Source organism: Macaca nemestrina, chromosome 9 (assembly GCF_043159975.1).
Source record: "Macaca nemestrina isolate mMacNem1 chromosome 9, mMacNem.hap1, whole genome shotgun sequence".
In the NCBI taxonomy this organism is placed as follows: domain Eukaryota; kingdom Metazoa; phylum Chordata; class Mammalia; order Primates; family Cercopithecidae; genus Macaca; species Macaca nemestrina.
The window spans coordinates 94,957,352-94,977,059 of record NC_092133.1 but is presented as its reverse complement, the minus strand read 5'-3'; the positions used below and the strand labels follow the sequence as shown (position 1 = coordinate 94,977,059).

The following is a 19,708-nucleotide window of genomic DNA, read 5'->3' as shown; positions in this document are numbered from 1 at the left end:
CTTTGCCCAATGACATTGATGCAGGCGACTGTATATTCTGTGCTTTTGCTGCCTGCATGTTTGTGAGAAAGTTGCCCCGGTTTCTATTAGAACTAAACCCAGCCAATTTCCCATCAGGCTGGGAGAGGCCTCCAGGTTCGGCAGGAGCTAAGGGGGTACAGAAAAGCTGAGGGAACTGGCTTGATGCCCACCCCACATCTGCCTTCACCTCTGTGGTCTCTCTGCTACTTCTTCAAGGCTGAGCCATGCTTCTCCAGCCTGGTATAGCTGTACGTGAGGGCTGCCATCACAAAGCACCACAGACAGGAGGTTTAAACTGCGGAAATGTCTTTCTCACAGTCCTGGAGGCTGCAAGACTGAGATCATGGTGTGGGAAGGGCTGGTTCCTCCTGAGGCCTATCCCCGTGGCTTGCAGACGGCATCTTCTCCCTGTTACCTCACAGGATCATCCGTGTGTGTCTGTGTCCTAATCTCCTCTTCATATCAGCACATCAGTCCTATAGATTAGGGACCAGCCAGATTACCTCATTTTACACTAATTATCTTTTTAAAGACCGTATCTCCAAATACAGTCATAATTTGAGGTTCCAGGGTTTAGGGTTTCAAAGTAGGATTTCCTGGGAGACCCAATTCAGCTGTCAGATGATCCTTCAGTGTTGCCTTGGACATGGATTAAATATTTGCATCCCCCCAAAATTCATGTCAAAGTCTGAACCGCTAATGTGATGGTATTTAGAGATGGGGCCTTGGGGAGAAAATGAGGGTTAGATGAGGCTAACCTCATAAGCTGGGGGGCCCATGGTGGGATCAGTGCTCTAAAAGGAAGAGGAAGGGGGCAGAACCCTCAGTCATCCTCTCTCTGTCCCTCTCTCTCCTGCCTCCCTCATTCTCTCTCTTACTCTCTCCCCTTGCCACTCTCCCACTTTCTCTGTCCCTCTCTCCCCAGACCTCTCTCCCCCTCCCCCTCACTCTCCCCCTGACACTCTCTCTCTCCCCTCACACACCCCTATCTCTCCCTCCTCTCTCTCTCTCCCTCTGACACTCTCTCTCCTCCCACCCCCTCTCTCTTCCTCTCCCTCTGCCATGTGAAGACACACTGAGAAGGTGCCCTCTCTAAACCAGGAAGGGGTCCTCATCAGGAACCTAATCGGCCAGTGCCTTGACCTTGGACCTCAGCCTCCAGACTGTGAGAAATCCAAGTTGTTGTTGAAGTCACTCAGTCTTTGGTATTCTGTCATGGTAGCCCGAGCCGACTGAACCAGCTAAGCACCTCTTAAGTAATGATTTCTACAGAGAAAATGAGCCCTTCTCAGAGTCCCACTTAGCCCTAACATGATTTACCTGAAACACTGGTGATTTCAATCCCAAATAATGATAATCAACTGAGCTTCAGATTGTGTTTAATTGCGAAAGAATAAACAAGAAAATGCAATATTCAAAAAGAAATTAAAGTTTGAATTATTTTAATAACTTGTGTATATCCAATTAGCTAGATTTTTCCATTTTCAAATAAATATTTACTGCACATGTGTCCAATGGAACTATATTCCTAATATTTGGGGAGTTGTATACAAGACAATTTTACAAGGTCTCTTTAACAACACCTCGTTTTAGAGACTGTGTCACATAATTAAACAATATCACTGTGCTGGAGGCAGTGTGGTTCGCCACAGTCACAATGACATGAGAACAAGCTAATTGTTATTTTTAAATTTTTATTGTTTTTGAGACTGAGTCTCACTCTGTTACCCAGGCCAGAGTGCAGTGGTGTGATTTCAGCTCACTGCAACCTCCATGTCTCGGGTTCAAGTGATTCTCCTGCCTCTGCCTCCCAAGTACCTGGGATTACAGGCAGTTCCACCATGCCTGGCTTTTTTTTTCTTTTTTTTTTTTTGAGACGGAGTCTCACTCTGTTGCCCAGGCTGGAGTGCAGTGGCGTGATCTCAGCTCACTGCAACCTCTGGCTCCTGGGTTCAAGCAATTCTCCTGCTTCAGCCTCCTGAGTAGCTGGGACTACAGACGCGAGCCACCGTGCCTGGCTAATTTTTGTATTTTTAGTAGGGATGGGGTTTCACCATGCTGGCCAGGCTGGTCTTGAACTCTTGACCTTGTGATCCACCTGCCTCAGCCTTGCCTAGCCTAATTTTTGTATTTTTAGTAGAGACAGAGTTTTGTCATGTTGGCCAGGTTAGTCTTGAACCCCTGACCTCAAGTGATCCACCTGCCTTGGCCTCCCAAAGTGCTGGGATTACTGGTGTGAGCCACCGTGCCCAGCTGAGAACTAGCTAAACCTGAAAGCCATTTTATGAGCTTCTTTTTACCAGTGCCACCGAAGCACTGATCCCTGTCCCTGATAAGCCTTGTTGGCCACAATGAGTCAACCCTAATAAATCCACAAACAGAAGAACATCTCTTGGCTGGGCGCAGTGGCTTATGCTTGTAATCCCAACACTTTGGGAGGCCAAGATGGGTGGATTGCCTGAACTCAGGAGTTCGCAACCAACCTGGGCAACATGGTGAAACCCCATCTCTACTAAAATACAAAAAAAAAAAAAAAAAAAAAAAAAATTAGCCAGGCGTGGTGGTATGCGCCTATAGTCCCAGCTACCCAGGAGACTGAGGCAGGGACTTACTTGAACCTGGGAGGCGGAGGTTGCAGTGAGCCAAGATCATACCACTGCTCTCCATTATGGTTGACAGAGTGAGACTCCATCTCAAAAAAACACAAAACAAAACAAAAACAAAAACAAAAACAAAAACAAAAAAAAAAAAGAAAAAGAAAAGACAAAAGAAATTTAGGCAGATAGTGAGGGTAAAGAAGTCCTCAGTAACGTTTTCCTTTTAATAAAAAGCAGCCCTGAAATCATTTATTTTCTAACAAACAGCATGCTATAAAATCGAGCTGCAGACATAGACAAGCTTGCACAGGTGAATGCTAGCAGCTGTGCCAATAGGAAAAGGCCTCCTGGGAGCCAGGCATGTTCAGCACGATCAATGCACGTTCAACACAGTGGCTCCATCTTCCCTTTTCTTTGTCAACCACATGTACAGTAAGGAACGAACAATATGGTGCCAGTCAGGTGAAGACCCCATCTGCATAATACAAGATTGGGGTGGGATGACCAGCTTCTCTGTGTGCTCTGCGAACATCACACCTGGTCCAACCAATCTCTCCGGCCGTGTGTAAATCAGACACCACCTCCTCGAGCTCTTCTATAAAACCCTGTGCATTTCACCATGAAACTGGAAGCCTCTGTCTCTCTGGAGGACAGAGAACTATTCTCTTTTCTTTCTTTTGCCTATTAATCCTCCACTCAAACTCACTTTCTGTGTGTCCATGTCCCTGATTTCCCTGGTGTGAGAGGACGAACCTCTGTTAAGTATCACTCTAGATGAATGGTACCGCTTCAACATTCTTTCAAATTTCAATTCAACTTTGTTGTTTCAAGACAAAGTAATTATTCAGGGGTCAGCAAACTACAGCCTCCCGTCAAAATCTGGCCTACCACTTGCTTTGTTGTAAATGAAGTTTATTGGAGTATAGCTCCACTCATTCATTGACACATTGTTTATTGCTGCTGTCTTGGTATGACTTCAGAGTTCAGTTGTCAGAGATCACATGCTGAGCAAACCTGAAAATAGTTACTATTTCACCCTTTACAGGAGAATTTTTCTGACCTCTGAATTTGAATGTAATTTTACTGCATATAAAATAAAAGATTTATTTTGGTTCTGAAACAAACTATTAAATGCATCCTTAAGCTATCATATATTGAAAAGGTCCATACATTTTGGAACAAACATACAGGGAATGAGGCAAGCTAATGTGAGTTTATAACAAGATTGCTTTACATATAATTAAATAAGAAGAACATTTGTTACAATTTAAGGCAAGAATTACAATTTTTGAAATTCACATGGGAGGCTGGTAGAGTAGGATTATTTACAGAAGGACACATGAGTAGACCAAGCCTTTGTAAACATATAAAGTGCTCAAAGGCTTTAGCGGTAACTAGCACCAGCAACGCATTATGTTCTATTTCACTCTAAATGATAACTTCGTCTCCAAATTGACAATTAAGAGGTTATTATATTGCAATTAATTTAACAATAGTTGGAAAATATTACTTACTTTTCTTTTTAATTTCTAGACCTTTTCTACTAATCACAGTGTCAGGTTTGATAATAGCAATATTGCATAATTCCTCTAGAAAAGAAATTAAATAGTTTCATTTTCTATGCACAAAGTCTGGATAATAAAGAATATGAAAATTACCAATGTAAATTCCTAACCAACAGTGAATTGTTGCCCATTGATAGCTGTGTATCTTATTATGGCATTTCAATGCCAAAGAGTTTCTACTAAGAAAGAAACTGCAGTTCCCATATTTGCATGCAGGGGAAACATTCACAAGTGTTTTCAATCAAAAGGCAACAAAAATTGAGTAGGTAGGCACTGGTGGTTTGAATGCAATTCCAATGCATAAGAATCACACGTAGATCCTGAGCAAGATGGCTGAATAGGAACGGCTCAAGCCTCCAGTTCCCAGCACGAGTGACACAGAAGACGGGTGATTTCTGCATTTTCAACTGAGGTACCAGGTTCATCTCATTGGGGGAGTGCCAGACAATCGGTGCTGATCAGCTGGTGCAGCCCCACCAGTGACAGCTGAAGCAGGGCGAGGCATCTCCTCACCTGGGAAGCACAAGGGGAAAGGGAATCCCTTTTCCTAGCCAAGGGAAACTGAGACATACAACACCTGGAAAATTGGGTAACTCCCACCCTAATACTGTGCTTTACCAAGGGTCTTAGCAAACGGCACACCAGGAGATTATATCCCACACCTGGCTGGGAGGGTCCAACGCCCACGGAGCCTCCCTCATTGCTAACACAGCAGTCTGAGATCTAACTGCAGGGCAGCAGTGAGGCTGGGGGAGGGGCGTCCGCCATTGCTGAGGCTTAAGTAGGTAAACAAAGCCGCTGGGAAGCTCAAACTGGGTGGAGCCCACCACAGCTCAAGGAGGCCTGCCTGCCTCTGTAGACTCCACTTCTGGGGACAGGGTATTATAGTTAAACAAAAAGCAGCAGAAACCTCTGCAGATGTAAATGATCCAGTCTGACAGCTTTGAAGAGAGCAGTGGGTCTCCCAGCATGGAGGTTGAGATCTGAGAACGGACAAACTGCATGCTCAAGTGGCTCCCTGAGCCTTGAGTACCCTAACTGGGAGACATCCTCCACTAGGTGCAGGCTGACACCTCACACCTCACATGGTGGGGTACACCCCTGAGACGAAGCTTCCAGAGCAAGAATCAGACAGCAACACTGGCTGATCAGCAATATTCTTTCTTCTGCAGCCTCCACTGCTGATACCCAGGCAAACAGGGTCTGGAGTGGACCTCAAGCAAACCCCAACAGACCTGCAGCTGAGGGTCCTGACTGTTACAAGGAAAACTAACAAACAGAAGGGACACCCACACCAAAACCCCATCAGTATGTCACCAGCATCAAAGACCAAAGGCAGATAAATCCACAAAGTTGGGGAAAAAGCAGGGGAGAAAAGCTGGAAATTCAAAAAATCAGAGCACATCACCCCACCAAAGGAATGCAGCTCATTGCCAGCAATGGATCACAGCTGGATGGAGAATGACATTGATGAGTTGAGAGAAGAAGGCTTCGGTTGATCAAACTTCTCAGAGCAAAAGGAGGAACTACGTACCCAGGGCAAAGAAACTAAAATCTTGAAAAAAGAATGGAAGAATGGATAACCAGAATAATCAATGCAGAGAAGTCCATAGTGAACGGATAGAGATAAAAAACATGACACAAGAATTATGTGACAAATGCACAAGCTTCAGTAACCAACTCAATGAACTGGAAGAAAGAGTATCAATGATTGAAGAGCAAATGAATGAAATGAAGCGAGAAGAGAAGTCTAGAGAAAAAAGAGGAAAAAGAAATGAACAAAGCCTCCAAGAAATATGGGATTATGTGAAAAGACCAAATCTATGTCTGACTGGTGTGTCTGAAAGTGAGGGGGAAAATGGAACCAAGTTGGAAAACACACTGCAGGATATTATCCAGGAGAACTTCCTCAACCTAGTAAGGTAGGCCCACATTCAAATTCAGGAAACACAGACAATGCCACAAAGATACTCCTTGAGAAGAGCAACTCCAAGACACATAATTGTCAGATTCACCAAACTTGAAATGAAGGAAAAAATGTTAAGGGCAGCCACAGAGAAAGGTCGGGTCACCCACAAAGGGAAGCCCATCAGACTAACAGCAGATCTCTTGGTAGAAACCCTCCAAGCCAGAAGAGAGTGGGGGCCAATATTCAACATTCTTAACGAAAAGAATTTTCAACCCAGAATTTCATATCCAGTCAAACTAAGTTTCTTAAGTGAAGGAGAAATAAAATCCTTTACAGATGAACAAGTGCTTAGAGGTTTTGTCACCATCAGGCCTGCCCTACAAGAGACCCTGAAGGAAGCACTAAACATGGAAAGGGACAAGGGGTACCAGCCATTGCAAAAACATGCAAAAAGGTAAAGACCATCGATGCTAGGAAGAAACTGCATCAACTAATGGACACAATAACAAGCTAATATCAAAATGACAGGATCACATTCACACATAAAAATATTAACCTCAAATGTAAATGGACTAAATGGTCCAATTAAAAGACGCAGACTGGTAAACTGGATAAAGAGTCAAGACCCATCAGTTTGCTGTATTCAGGGGTCCCATCTCAGATGCAGAGACACACATGGGCTCCAAATAAAGGGAGGAAGGAAGATCTACCAAGAAAATGGAAAACAAAAAAAAGCAGGGGTTGCAATCCTAGTCTCTGATAAAACAGACTTTAAACAAACAAAGATCAAAAGAGACAAAGAAGGCCATTACAAAATGGTAAAGGGATCAATTCAACAGGAAGAGCTAACTATCCTAAATATATATGCACCCAACACAGGAGCACCCGGATTCATAAAGCAAGTCCTTAGAGACTTACAAAGAGACTTAGACTCCCATGCAATAATAATGGGAGACTTCAACACCCCACTGTCAACATTAGACAGATCAACGAGACAGAAAGTTAACAAGGATATCCAGGAAATGAACTCAACTCTACACCAAGCGGACCTAATAGATATCTACAGAACTCTCCACCCCAAATCAACAGAATATACATTCTTCTCAGCACCACATAGCACTTATTCCAAAATTGACCACATAGTTGGAATTAAAGCACTCTTCAGCAAATGTACAAGAACAGAAATTATAACAAACTGTCTCTCAGACCACAACGCAATCAAACTAGAACTCAGGACTAAGAAACTCAATCAAAACCACTCAACTACATGGAAACTGAACAACCGGCTCCTGAATGACTACTGGGTACATCACAAAATCAAGGCAGAAATAAAGATGTTCTTTGAAACCAATGAGAAAAAAGATACAACATAGCAGAATCTCTGGGACACATTTAAAGCAGTGTGTAGAGGGAAATTTAGAGCACTAAATGCCCACAAGAGAAAGCTGGAAAGATCTAAAATTCACACCCTAACATCACAAATAAAAGAACTAGAGAAGCAAGAGCAAACACATTCAAAAGCTATCAGAAGGCAAGAAATAACTAAGATCAGAGCAGAACTGAAGGAGATAGAGATGCACAAAATGCTCCAAAATATCAATGAATCCAGGAATTGGTTTTTTGAAAAGATCAACAAAATTGATAGACTGCTAGCAAGACTAATAAAGAAGAAAAGAGAGAAGAATCAAATAGATGCAATAAAAAATGATAAAGGGGATATCACCACCGACCCCACAGAAATACAAACTACCATCAGAGAATACTATAAACACCAATATGCAAATAAACTAGAAAATCTAGAAGAAATGGATAATTTCCTGGACACTTACACTCTCCCAAGACTAAACCAGGAAGAAGTTGAATCCCTGAATAGACCAATAGCAGGCTGTGAAATTGAGGCAATAATTGACAGCCTACCAACCAAAAACAGTCCAGGACCAGATGGATTCAGAGCCGAATTCTACCAGAGGTACAAGGAGGAGCTGGTACCATTCCTTCTGAAACTATTCCAATCAATAGAAAAAGAGGGAATCCCCCCTAACTCATTTTATGAGGCCAACATTATCCTGATAACAAAGCCTGGCAGAGACATAACAAAAAAGGAGAATTTTAGACCAATATCCCTGATGAACATCGATGCAAAAATCCTCAATAAAATACTGGCAAACCAAATCCAGCAGCACATCAAAAAGCTTATCCACCATGATCAAGTGGGCTTCATCCCTGCGATGCAAGGCTGGTTCAATATATGCAAATCAATAAACGTAATCCAGCATATAAACAGAACCAAAGACAAAAACCACATGATTATCTCAATAGATGCAGAAAAGGCCTTTGACAAAATTCAACAGTCCTTCATGAAAAAAAAACTCTCAATAAATTTGGTACTGATGGAACATATCTCAAAATAATAAGAACTATTTATGACAAACTCGCAGCCAATATCATACTGAATGGGCAAAAACTGGAAAAATTCCCTTTGAAAACTGGCACAAGACAGGGATGCCCTCTCTCTCCACTCCTATTCAACATAGTGTTGGAAGTTCTGGCTAGGGCAATCAGGCAAGAGAAAGAAATCAAGGGTATTCAGTTAGGAAAAGAAGAAGTCAAATTGTCTCTCTTTGCAGATGACATGATTGTATATTTAGAAAACCCCATTGTCTCAGCCCAAAATCTCCTTAAGCTGATAAGAAACTTCAGAAAAGTCTCAGGATAGAAAATCAATGTGCAAAAATCCCAAGCATTCTTATACACCAGTAACAGACAAACAGAGAGCCAAATCATGAATGAACTTCCATTCACAATAGCTTCAAAGAGAATAAAATACCTAGGAGTCCAACTTACAAGGGATGTAAAGGACCTCTTCAAGGAGAACTACAAACCACTGCTCAGTGAAATAAAAGAGGACACAAACAAATGGAAAAACATACCATGCTCATGGATAGGAAGAATCAATATTGTGAAAATGGTCATATTGTCCAAGGTAATTTATAGATTCAATGTCAACCCCATCAAGCTACCAATGAGTTTCTTCACAGAATTGGAAAAAAACTGCTTTAAAGTTCTTATGGAACCAAAAAAGAGCCCACCTTGCCAAGACAATCCTAAGTCAAAAGAACAAACCTGGAGGCATCACGCTACCTGACTTCAAACTATACTACAAGGCTACAGTAACCAAAACAGCATGGTACTGGTACCAAAACAGAGATATAGATCAATGGAACAGAACAGAGCCCTCAGAAATAATACCACACATCTACAGCCATCTGATCTTTGACAAACCTGACAAAAACAAGAAATGGGGAAATGATTTCCTATTTAATAAATGGTGCTGGGAAAATTGGCTTTTGAAAGCTGAAACTGGATCTTTTCTTTACTCCTTATATGAAAATTAATTCAAGATGGATTAGAGACTGAAATGTTAGACCTAAAACCATAAAAAACCCTAGAAGAAAACCTATATAATACCATTCAGGACATAGGCATGGGCAAGGACTTCATGTGCAAAACACCAAAAGAGCGGAGGGATGGCATTGAGAGTTATACCTGATGTAAATGACAAGATGATGGGTGCTGACGAGTTGACAGGTGCAGCACAACATGGCACATGTATACATATGTAACAAACCTACATGTTGTGCACATGTACCCTAGAACTTAAAGTATATTAAAAAAAAAAGGATGAGTTCATGTCTTTTGTAGGGACATGGATGCAGCTGGAAACCATCATTCTCAGCAAACTATTGCAAGAACAGAAAACGAAACACTGCATTTTCTCACTCATAGGTGGGAACTGAACAATGAGATCACTTGGACATGGGAAGGGGAACATCACACACTGGGGCCTATTGTGGGGAGGGGGGAAGGGGAAGGGATGGCATTGGGAGTTATACCTGATGTAAATGATGAGTTGATGGGTGCTGACGAGTTGATGGGTGCAGCACACCAACATGGCACATGTATACATATGTAATGAACCTACATACTGTGCACATGTACCCTAGAACTTAAAGTATAATAATAAAAAAAAAGGAATTGCACGTATGATCCAACCAGCACAGTATCACCAGTGAGTGAAGTTTTAACAAAGAATCATGCAAGTAAACATTACTGACAGATTCATCATATATGAATGTATTGACATTCTTATAATGAACATTTAGTGCAAGATAATTCATTTGGGTATAGCTGCTTGCCCCTGCTTTCCTCCAGTGTATGAACACATACAACCCTCAGCTTCAAACAGATAATCTAGTGAGGGAATGAAATTGTTAACTGCAAAGTAAACCAAGAGTATCGGTCATCAAGAAATTATCTTCACAAAGTTTTGGAAAATAATAAAGGATGAAATAGGAAGCCACTGTCTGGATTAGTCACAGCAGACAGGAGTCCACCATTCTGAGTAACCTCTGAAGGACTCCAGGCCCAGAACCAAATGTAAGGCAAGTGATGAAAAGAGAGTGCTTTTTAATAGCTGAAACTTGAAAGGCACAAGTCATCATTTATCTGAACGATTCCTCATTGATAAACATTGATTTTTTACCAGTGTTTTGCTGCAGCAAATGAAGCTATGACCACCCATGTACAGAAAACCCTTCCTTACTTTAAAGTAAATGTACTTACGAACACTTTCATAAGGTGCTTCTCCACCATCTTCTGAATCTGAATCTACTAATGAAATTTCAGGGTACTATGAAAAAGGAATGCAATGCAGGGAGAACACAGTTATGTTTTAATATGATAATGAAGAGGTTTTTAGAAATTTTAGATGTAAATATTTATAACTGAAGAAATAGAAGATAAAGTGGAAGGGTACCTGCATTTATTGTATCTAACATCACCGTCCTTTCAATTTTAGTCAACTTGCTCACACACAGAATTCTTTACAAAGTTAACTTTCATAAACCTTCTATAGCTTGCTTAAATTTTGTTTTCTTTCAACTAAAATAATTCTTAAACTTTCTAAATCAGACAAAACTTGGTTTTATAAAAAACATATTCCCATGCCTTTTAAAAATAAAAAACACAAGTTTTTCTTTTCCGTGTAAGCAGGTTTAATTACGTACCAGGTGCAGAGTCTAGGATACAAGACAGAACTGCGGATAAAGTCTGACTCTTTCTGACATAGCCACGACACATGGCTAACTCCACCTGTCCCCAAGCCTTACCTGGAAATCAAATGGCTCTAAACCAGGTAAATTGAACAATCTTCCAAAGTCAAAGCAGTTTATGACATTAAAGCACCAAGCAAATTTAACCTGACTTAATTTAGACCAAACGTCTAAATTTTGAAGACTTTTTAACTTTACCAATGATTTTGAAACTGTCTTCATTTCCCAAAGATTACTAAAGTCATGTGAAATAAAAGGCATTAGAGTTTCTACTGCTTTTGCATAGTATTTAAGAGCTTTCATTTCCTTTTAAGCCAATTTATTAGTGCTCCTTTATACAAACACCACACACACAACACTGCTAGACAGGAGAACATCTAGCAATTGTAAGTTTTTCTTTCCCATCACACCTTTCAAAGACCAGCTATGACATGCTTGCACTTTCTGACTTTTCCAATATTCCCCTTTTTGCTAGTCATTCTACTTTAGGAAAAGAATTTGCCACACAAGATCCTCTCTCATATAAAATTTATTTTCTTCATAACTTTTCTTACCATAAGTAAAATTGGATATGTCCATATCCATAATTTTCTTTGTATCTCTCTTCCCTACTAATTTCTGATGCTCACCCAAATCAAAAAGGCCAGGTAACACAAGAGTCTTAGATTTTGAGAGGCATCTGTCTGCTTACAGTTCTTGGGATTCCATGAGGAAAATAGGTTTCTCCTAAAATGGAGTTTGTGACACCTTTGATTTCTCCTAACCTGTCCCAGGCTGTCAGAAATTACCTCAGGTCCTCTCATGTGGGCATCAAAAGTGGCAACAGGACAGACTAGGGAAATAATTCAAACAACTGAGAAGAAAAAGAAAAACTTAGTACTATCTCCATTGTAAAGATGGATAAACTGAGGCACCAATGCAGTTTAAAAATTTATGTTCACATAGAGTTAGGCTCCATAGCTCCCTCTTTTAAAAATCCTGTAATTTTGCCAACTCTATGCCCATCACTGATACACTTGTATGGTAGCTCATGACCCCCTTAGAGCTTGGAACCTGGATTTCATTTCCTGCTCTACAGCTATATAATTTAACAATTTTCCTCTGGGATTGTTGGATTATAACTCTATATACTTCAAATTTTATTAATATTGCTGAATCTTAAAGGGGGCTGTGATGTTATTAGTCTTTAGAAATATTAAACAACCTACAAACAAAGGACTATATGAGGTTAAACAATATTCAAATTTCTATATGCTTTAAAATATTGAGACAATGTATTGAGAAACACACCAAAGAAACAGCAACCAATCTACTCCGGACAAAAATCTAGACAGTATTTATTCAATAAAAGCTATCTAGTGGTATTTATACATATTCTTACATATATCAACAGTATTTTGCAGGCTTATAACCTTAAAAATAATTAAAAAGTGTCTAAATTATAGGCCTTATGCATTTCTGTGGGCTTGAAAAGTGATACAATACAGATTATTTGTTTCTTTAGTCAATAAAATGCATAAACTTCTAGAGTAATCACTTAAAAAAAGTTCATACCAAAGGTAGTAATACTAGGAATAAAAGAGGGCTCAACACTGCAGGCTGTTAAAGGCAAAAGTTAATAAAGCCTTGTTTTTGGTTGTGAATGTTGGCCTTAAAACATTATACGCATGATCCTCCCCTTGCTTTTCCTGTTGCAAAGATATGGTGATGAACCAGGTTCACTATGCAGATGACAATACTCTTGAAAATGGTGAAGGGATTATGGTTCACTTAATGATTTCAAACATTGGAACTTAATACTTCCATGACTCTTGGGTATCTCCAGACTACTATGTGAGAGAAACGAAATGGCTGTTTGCTACTAATATTTGATTTGATGGTTCCTGTTTTTGTTTCCTTGAATAACTACTTACAACACATTAACAGGATCATGAAAGCATAGCTACTCAAATAACTAAATAACTACGCAACTACTTTTTTCTCATCTCTAAAACATAGTAATGGGCCAATTATTTTAAAAATACAGCACACAGGTAGTTTATTTTTAACTCAATTTTGGTTTGTTGTTTTGTTAAGGTCAGGGATCGGGATAAAGAAAACAAGAGGAGAAGGAGAAACAAGAATAGAAACAAGAAATAGAAGCAGCAGCATAAGAAAATGAAGAGGAACAAGATGATGATGATAATGAGAAGGAAAAAGAGACTGGAAGAAAGGAAAAAACAGGTGAGGAAATTAGGAGGTCTATTAAAGTGGCTGGGTGTGGTGGCTCACGCTTGTAATCCAGCATTTTGGGAGGCTGAGGTGGGTGGATAACCTGAGGTCAGAAGTTCAAGACCAGCCTGGCCAACATGAAGAAACATCTCTACTAAAAATACAAAAATTAGCGAGGTGTGGTGGCAGGTGCCTGTAATCCCAGCTACTCAGGAGGCTGAGATAGGAGGATAGCTTAAACCTGGGAGGGAGAGGTTGCAATGAGCTGAGATTATGCCACTACACTCCAGCGTGGGTGACAGAGACTCTATCTGAAAAAACAAAGGCCTATTATGATATTTTCTCCTCCCCAATTAATGAAATTTGAAAAAATCCAGGACTATTACAACCAAAACAAGTAGAAAATACACAAATAGTCACCCACTGAATTTTGTTAAGAATGAGACAGTGCTACCACTCTCACCTGGCTCAGGTACCAGCAGGAGGAAGGGACACTCCAGATTCTGCAGGAGAAGAGGGAGGACTCCTCCTTGGCCTGACTGCAACTTCACCACTGTCACACAAGGCCCAGAGTACAGCACCTGCAACTTCTTCCTCATTCCAGGCTGGGTCAGGCTCCACAGTGCTCCTAGTCCCCCTTCCCAGGCTCCAGACTTGCTGTTGCTGCCACCACTAGTGCTGATGCCAATACAACTGCTGCTGTCACCCTCAATGCACCGGCCCACCCTACAAGGCTCCTACCACCTGGCCACCCCTGGCCCCCTCCTACCACTCCAGTCGAGTTGCAGTCTCCATCATGGACACCAAACACAGTGAGGTGAGCCACAGAGCCACACCATCTGCAGGCTCCAGCCTCCAGCATGCATCTGGTGCTTCCTCCTTCTTCTCCTCTAGCCAGGTATGGAGCAGCTGGGTGGGCAAAGCCAGAAAAGCCTAGAACAGGATGTAGGGAGTGGTAGCATTAGAGCCTCACCTTGTCATGCTGGCCACTGGGTGGCAGGGGCTGGTTTCAACCAAGGCAGTCACACCCACCCTCTGAAGTCCAGCCTCTCCTTTTGGCCCAAGTTGGCCAGGAACTGGGGCCTGGGGTGGGTGTGATTGTCTTCACTGAAACCGGGTCCTGGCCAGGTCCAACTAGACAGGAACTCCTGGGCCCACTGGGGCTGAACACCTTGGGGAACGGGAGCATCAGAAACTCAGACCTAGCAACCCCCACACCCAAGTGCTGGTTCCTGTTCCTGACCCCTGAAACCACAGGGCCCTGTCTCTCCCCTAACCCCTAGAGGGGCCTGATACTCTGTGCCAGGGTCAGGGGATCCCAGATGGTTTCTGGAACACAAGAAGAGAGTGTGGGCCTGGGAACCATGGTGGGTATGGGAGCTCTGCCCTACTCAGGATTCCTGCAGAAATGCTGTTCATCCACAGTGCTCCAGAATGAGCAGAAGAGGTCACCCTCTAGAATACAGAGTCCAGGAAGAGGAGAACGTCCTCTTCCTTAGAGACCACCGCTGTTGCTGCCACCTCTGTCTCCTGCTTCCAGCAGTGCAGCCCCCAGACAGTGCCTCTAACATCCCTCCACCCCTGGCAGGCAGTGAAACCCTGATAGCACCCTCAAATCACCCCCCCCCCCCACCACCACCAGCAGTGTAGTACCTATATTGCTCACAACCTGTCACAGACATGGGCATTGCAGGACCTGATAGGGCCCCCACTGTAGGCAGTGAAGCCCTGGATAGCATCCCAAAAATGCCCCACTTCCCCCAGCAGTGCAGCCTGGGATAGCACCTTCAACCAGCCCCCTGCCAGGGGAAGTGATGCCCTGGATAGTGCACCCAACCAGCCCATGGCTCTCCAGGATTGTGTTCCCAATCCACCCCACACCATGGGCAACACAGCCCCAGATAGCTCCCCCCAAGAACCCCACTGCTGCCAGCAGTGCAGTTCAGGATAGTGCACCCAAACAGCACCTCCCGCCACCCCACAGGCAGGGCAGTCTAGGATAGTGCCCTCAACCAGCCCCCTGCCAGGGGAAATGATGCCCTGGATAGCACACTCAAGCAGACCCCATCCGTCCAGGATCATGTCCTCAATCCCCCCCACACGGTGGGCAACACAGTCCTGGATAGCTCCCCTCAAGTGCCCCACTGCTGCCAGCAATGCAGCCCGGGATACTGCACCCAACCAGTCCCTGCCACGGGCAGTGAAGCCCAGGAAAGGCCCGAAAACTGCCCCAAGCTGCGGGAAGTGATGCCTTGGATAACATACCTGCCACCATTCTGCCACTCTGGCCACACCATGGTCTCCGTCATCCTGTCAGCAGTTAAGGTGAGCTAAGGTGCCACAGGCTCCAGCCTACAGCCTCCAGCGTGCAGCAGGTGTCTCCCTCTTCTTGTCCTCTAAGCCCGGGAGGAAAGAGCTGGGTGGCAGACACAACAGAGCCTGGAATGACCTGACTCACCCTCAGCATGCTTTATATACTGAGCTTAGGCAATGGGGTTCCTGGACTACGTGTTCTGATTGGATAAGATGAACTTTTCGGCTTACTCTGATTGGACTTTATTCTCATGCCGTGATTGGCTGTCCTAAGACTTGCTCTCATACAATTAGAACATGATAACAAAGTCCAATCAGAGTAGGCTTAGAGATTTTCCTCTCATACAATTAGAAAATGTATTCTAGGAACCCCATTTGCATAACCACAGTATATAAAGCATGCTGAGATGAGGAGTCGGGCTGCTCCAGGCTTTTCTGTGTCTGCCCACCCAGCTGTTCCACGCTAGCTTAGAGGATGAGGAGGGCTTGGTGTGGTGGCTCACGCTCGTAATCCCAGCACTTTTGGAGGCCAAGGTGGGTGGATCACGAGGTCAGGAGATTGAGACCATCGTGGCTAACAGGTGAAACCTTGTCTCTACTGAAAAATACAAAAAATTAGCCAGGCATGGTGGTGGGCACCTGTAGTCCCAGTGTGTCTGGAATTGGTGGGTTCTTGGTCTCACTGACTTCAAAAATGAAGCTGCAGACCCTCGCAGTCAGTGTTACACAGTTCTTAAAGATAGTGTGTCTGGAGTTTGTTCCTTCTGATGTTCTGATGTGTTTGGAGTTTCTTCCTCCTGGTGAGTTCGTGGTCTCGCTGGCTTCAGGAGTGAAGCTGCAGAACTTTGCAGTGAGTGTTACAGCTCTTAAGGTGGCGTGTCTGGAGTTGTTCATTCCTCTCATCCAGAGTTTTTCTTTTCTCCCAGTGGGTTCATGGTCTCGCTGGCCTCAGGAGTGAAGCTGCAGACCTTTGCAGTGAGTGTTACAGCTCATAAAGGCAGTGTGGACCCAAAGAGTGAGCAGCAGCAAGATTCATCGCAAAGAGCGAAAGAACAAAGCTTCCACGGTGTGGAAAGGGACCCGAGCCTGTTGCCACTGCTGGCCTGGGGAGCCTACTTTTGTTCCCTTATCTGACCCCACCCACATCCTGCAGATTGGTCTATTTTACAGAGAGCTGATTGATCTATTTCACAGAGAGCTAATTGGTCCGTTTTACAGAGAGCTGATTGGTCCATTTTGACAAGAGTGCTGATTGGTGCATTTACAAACCTTTAGCTAGACACAGAGCGCAAGACAGAAACGTTCTCCAAGTCCCCATGTGTCCAGAATGGGTGGGTTCTTGGTCTCCCTGACTTCAAGAATGAAGCTGCAGACCCTTGTGGTGAGTGTCACAATTCTTAAAGATGGTGTATCCGGAGTTTGTTCCTTCAGACATTCAGATGTGTCTGGAGCTTCTTCCTTCTTGTGGGTTCATGGTCTTGCTGTTAGGAGGGAAGCTGCAGACCTTGGTGGTGAGTGTTACAGCTCTTAAAGGCAGTGCATCTGGAGTTGTTCGTTCTTCCCGGTGGGTTTGTGGTCTCGCTGGCTTCAGGAGTGAAGCTGCAGACCTTCCTCGTGAGTGTCACAGCTCATAAACGCAGCGTGGACCCAAAGAGTAAGCAGCAGCAAGATTTACTGCAAAGAGCAAAAGAATAAAGCTTCTACAAAGTGGAAGAGGACCGGAGCACATTGCCGCTGCTGGCTCAGGCAGCCTGCTTTTATTCCCTTATCTGGCACCACCCACATCCTGCTGATTGGTCCATTTTACAGAGAGCTGATTGGTCCACTTTAAAGAGAGGTGATTGGTCCATTTAGACAGAGTGCTGATTGGTGTGTCTACAATCCTTGAGCTAGACACAGAGTCACAGAGTGCTAGTCCTCCAAGTCTCCACTAGGTTAGCTAGATACAGAGTACCAATTGAGTGTATTCACAAACCTTGAGTTAGACACAGAGTACTGATTGGTGTATTTACAAACCCTGAGCTAGACACGGAGTGCTGATTGGTGCACATACCATCCTCCCGCTAGATATAAAATTCTCCAAGTCCCCATCCAGTGCAGGAGCCCAGCTGGCTTCACCCAGTGGATGCTGCTTCAGGTCTGTAGGCGGAGCTGCCCCCCAGTCCCTGGCAGCTCCTGCACTCCTCAGCCCTTGGGCTGATGGGACTGGGGGCCATGAGCAGGAGGCGGTGCATGTGGGGGAGGCTCAGGCAGCATGGGAGCCCACGGCAGGGTGGGAGCTCAGACATGGTGGGCTGCAGGTCCCCAGCCCTGCCCCGACGAAGCAGCTAAGGCCGGGCGAGAATTTGAGTGCCACACCGGCAGGCTGGCACTGCTGGGGGACCCGGTGCAACCTCCTCAGCTGCTGGACTGGGTGCTAAGTCCCTCACTGCCCTGGGCCAGTGGTGCCCACCGGCGGCTCTGTGTGTGGTCCCCAGATTGCCTGCGCCCACACTTGCTGGTACTCACACTGGCCCTTGAGCACAGCCCTGATTCCCACTGAGGCCTCTCCCTCCACACCTCCAGGCAAGCAGAGGGAGGAGGCTCCGGCCTCAGTCAGTCCAGAGATGGGCTGCCAAGGTGCAGTGGTGGGCTGAAGGACTCCTCAAGCCCTGCCAGAGTGGAGGCCGAGGCCGGAGGCCGAGGAGGAGCTGAGAGTGAGGGCTGCTAGCACATTGTCACCTCTCACCCACTAAGTTAGCTGGATACAGAGTACTGATTGTTCCTGCCTGTGCCTCTCCCTCCACACCTCCCCTCAAGCAGAGGGAGCCGACTCCACCTTGGCCAGACCAGAGAGGGGCTCCCACAGTGCGGTGGTGGGCTGAAGGGCTCCTCAAGCACAGCCAGAGTGGACCCGAGGCAGAGGAGGCACCCAGAGGGAGGGCTGCTAGCCTGTTGTCACCTCTCACCAGTGTACCCAGCTACTTGGCAGCCTAAGGCAGGAGAATGGCGTGAACCCGGGAGGCGGAGCTTGCAGTGAGCTGAGATAGCGCCACTGCCTGGGTGACAGGGCCAGACTCTGTCTCAAAAAAAAAAAAAAAAAAAAGAAAAAAAAATCAGGAGAAGGGAAGCCACCTGTTGGAGGCTGGAGCCTGCAGAACTACTGCTAGCTTTGCCTCGCTGAGGTTGGTGGTGGCAACAGAGACTGCAGCGCCCCAGAAGGAGACAGGAGGGCTGCCCGCAGCAGGAGCTGCTCCTGTCCGGCTAGACGACGAGAAGGGGAGCTATGTGCCGCACATTGAAAGCTGGGGCCTGTGAAATGGTACCTCGCCTGGCTGCAATTGGTGGCAGCCGGGGAGACTGCTGTGCAGCTGGAGTGGTAGGAGGGGAGAAAATAGTTTTGGGGTACATGGAGGGATAAAGAGGGTGGTGAGTGCCAAAGGGAAAAAAGGATGACCAGCAGGAGAAGGCAGTTGCAAGAAGAGGGTGGGGGAAAAGGTGGTGAGAAAATAAGTTTTTGGGTAGATGGAGGTTGAAAAGGCAGTGGTGAGCAGCAGGAGTGGAAACAATCAGGTCCTTTTCTTGTTTTCCTCATTACTTGCAGTGTACTGTCAGGTTGGCTATTTGAGATCTTTCTACTTTTCAGATGTAGGCATTTATAGCTATGCACTTTTCCTCTTACAACTGCTTTTGTTGCATCCTGCAGGTTTTGTTATATTGTTTCTATTCTTGTTTCAATGAAATTTTAATTTCCCTTATTTATTTCAATGAATTTTAATTTTTTTCTTTATTGGTTGTTCATCAGCATGTATTTTAATTTTCATATATTTTTGTACATTTTGTTGTTGTTGTTTTTTGAGATGAAGTCTCACTCTTGTCCACCAGGCTGGAGTGCAGTGGCATGATTTTGGCTCACTGCAACCTCTGCCTCATGGGTTCAAGCAATTCTCCTGCCTTAGCCTCCCAAGTAGCTGGGATTACAGACAACTGCCACCATGCCTG

At 44.4% G+C, this 19,708-nt stretch overlaps 1 long non-coding RNA gene across 1 annotated transcript in view; it reads right to left on the bottom strand.

Moving 5' to 3' along the window:
- The window catches only part of LOC105463234 (uncharacterized), a 52,653-nt gene extending 36,620 nt beyond the window's left edge, over positions 1-16,033 (bottom strand). The window contains exons 1-2 of the long non-coding RNA XR_011608097.1: positions 15,680-16,033; positions 14,184-14,347 (exon numbers count right to left, since the gene is read on the bottom strand). This is a non-coding gene — a long non-coding RNA (uncharacterized lncRNA). The remainder of the gene's footprint in view (positions 1-14,183; positions 14,348-15,679) is intronic.
- Positions 16,034-19,708: the final 3,675 nt, after the last annotated feature.